This window comes from Mustela lutreola, chromosome 3 (assembly GCF_030435805.1).
Source record: "Mustela lutreola isolate mMusLut2 chromosome 3, mMusLut2.pri, whole genome shotgun sequence".
Taxonomy (NCBI): domain Eukaryota; kingdom Metazoa; phylum Chordata; class Mammalia; order Carnivora; family Mustelidae; genus Mustela; species Mustela lutreola.
This window is the reverse complement of record NC_081292.1, coordinates 38196911-38199857: the sequence shown is the minus strand read 5'-3', so window position 1 is coordinate 38199857 and position 2947 is coordinate 38196911. Positions and strand designations below refer to the sequence as shown.

At 37.4% G+C, this 2947-nt stretch overlaps 1 non-coding gene across 1 annotated transcript; it reads right to left on the bottom strand.

The window, feature by feature from the left end:
• Positions 1–635: 635 nt before the first annotated feature.
• Positions 636–742, bottom strand: LOC131828310 (U6 spliceosomal RNA). Its single transcript, XR_009352335.1, has one exon. It is a non-coding gene; the product is annotated as a U6 spliceosomal RNA (small nuclear RNA).
• Positions 743–2947: the final 2205 nt, after the last annotated feature.

Below are 2947 nucleotides of genomic sequence, written 5' to 3'. Positions count from 1 at the left end.
GGTGGTATCCAGTTTTTCACAATTATATATAAAGTCACAATGCACATTTTAAACAATTTATGATGAATTTTATTTTTTTAATTTAAATTCCATTAATTAACATGTGGTGTATTATTATTTTCAAAGATAGAGGTCGGTGATTCGTCAGTCTTATATAATACCCAGTGCTCATTACATCAAGTGCCCTCCTTAATATCCATCACCCAGCAACCCCATCCCCTATCCCTATTCTTTCCCCTCCAGCAACCCTCAGTTTCTTTTTTATGATTAAGAGTCTTTTATGGGAGATGCCTTGGGGGCTCAGTCGGTTAAGCCTCTGCCTTGGTTCAGGTCATGATCCCAGATTCCTGGGATCAAGTTCCACATTGGATTCCTTGTTCAACAGAGAGCCTGCTTCTCCCTCTGCCTGCTGCTCCCACTGTTTGTGCTCTCTCTCTCAAAAAAAAAAAAAAGAAAAAAAGAAAAAGAATCTCTTATGGTTTATCTCCCTCTCTGATATAATCTTGTGTTATTTTTCCCTCCTTCCCCCATGAGCCTCTGTTTTTCCCTCAAATTCCACATATGAGTGAGATCATATGGTAATTATCTTTTGCTGATTGACTTATTTAGCTTATACAGCGCATATTTTTTTTTTTTTAAATGTGGAACTCTTCACGAATCTGCATGTCACCCTTGGGTAGGGGCCATGCTAATCTTCTCTGTATCATTGCAATTTTAGTATATGTGCTGTCAGTTTGAGCACAATGTTACAATGCACATATTTATATAGAATTTGTTTTTGTGTTTTAGAACTATTTTTGAGACACTGTCCACAAACGAAATTAATAGGACAAGAAGCATGAGCAGTTTAAGGCTTTTGGCATATTACTGTCAAAAGACTGCTTTCAAAAAAAGACATTTTCATATACTCATTTGGAAATATAAATTATTAAAGACTTTTTGGAGAGTAACTTTATAGTATCTTTTGAAATAAAAATGCATGTATGCTTTGAACAAGCAATCCCACTTCTAGGAATCTTTCCAATAAAAATAGTTACTCATATATTCAAACACGGATGTACAGGGTTTCATTTTAGCATTGTTTAAATTAGGAAGAAAATTGGAAATAACCTAAAAGAAAAGGGCAAATGAATTGTGTTATGGCTATATTTTGGCAAATATAAAGTTGCTAAGAATTAAATGGTTCTACATTTATTGACACAGAAAGATCTCTTAGAGAGTTACGTGGAGAACAAAAGCTGATGGATAAACAATCAGACTGACATCATTTATAAAAAAATATATATGTCTAAAGATTCATTCAAAAATCAAAAGGGATTGATGGTTATATGACATTATGAATTTGTTGAATACCACTCAACTTTTAAAAACATTTAAAAGTGGCTAAGATGGGGTCAGCCGGGTGGCTCAGTTGGTTAAGCATCTGGCTCTTGATTTCGGTTCAGGTCATGATCTCAGGGCCATGGAGTCAAGCCCCGCACCCGGCTCCGTACTCAGCATGGAGTCTGCTTGTCCTTCTCTCTCTGTTCCTCCCTGATGCCCTCTCTCTCTCTCTTTCAAATAAATAAATAAAATCTTTTAAAAATGACTAAAATGGTAAATTGTATGTTATGTGCATTTTACCCCACTTAAAAAAAAAATCAGTAGGGATCATATACCTGTGGCTAAGACTATTAGTGTCCCACTAAATCCATTCTCACCTTCTAACACAGTGAGAGAGTGCCAAATCCAGCTAGACACATTTCCCAGCCTCCCTTGCAGTTACAATTGACCATGTGGCTAAATTCCGGCCAATAAGGTATAAGCAGAAGTGTTTGTGGCCCTTCCTGAGAATCTTCCTTAAGAAACCACTAATACATTTTGTTGGCTAATTGTCAAGAGCTTAAAAAGAAATTATTTATTTTCATGGATCTGTGGGGCAGGTGGGACAGCTGTGCCTTTCATTCATTTTTCCTTGGCCTGTGATGAAAGAGTGGCAGGTGACTAGGGGAAGATCTTCCCCTGTCAGCAACAGGGGTACAGCCGGGCCAGCAGAACTGTGGAGGTAGGTGAGGCCTGGGCTTGAGATTTAAACACTGTTTCTTCCACCTGCAGCCACTGACCAAGTCTTATGGCCAAGCCTAAAGCCAAGAGAAAAGGAAGTATACCCTGTCCATGATGCCATGGCAAGGATGTGATTACAGGGAGAGGAGGAAGGAGTGGGACAGTTAGGATCTATAACACATATTTTGCTTAAAGATATTAAGTTAATTACCTAAGACTACACAGCTGGAATGTATCAGAGCCAGGCATTCAAACGTAAGTTTACTGGATCCAAAGCCCATGCTCTTTCTATCTCAGCACTGTGCATTTTTACTCTATTTTGATGGATAGGATAAATTACCCCTCACTCCTCAACTTCTTCATTTTTGTCTTTGCTGTTACAGTGTGTTCATCTTTCCAAGGGAACTTTAAAATCACTTTGTCAAATCCCAGAAATCGAAAAGATAAGAAAACATGCTGGAAATGAACCTATAAAGTGACTTTAGGAAATGCTGACATCTTTAAAAATGGCTAACTTTCCTAAAAGGGATATGGTGTGTCCATTGCTATCAATTTTATTCATGTAGGTGTAACTCATTAACATTATTTACAATCCTTTTGAGTCTCCTACATATTCAACCCATTTCTTGTATTTCCACCAAAAACATACTCATACATGGCATGTATATTTAAAATACTTATCTGAAATGGAAGCAATATGAAACCACAAGTTAAGCATATGGACTTAAAACTCCTTTAACAACTTTTGGATCTCTAGTCTCCTGCTTCATTGCTCAGTCCTCTGCTCTCTCCATTTTATTTCCCTGGCCAATTCCCCCTCCACCAGATAAAACAGTTTTTCTACTTTCTTAAATAAAGAAATTCAGCTCTCTCTAGTTCATACCCTGAATCCAAGCTTTGGTGT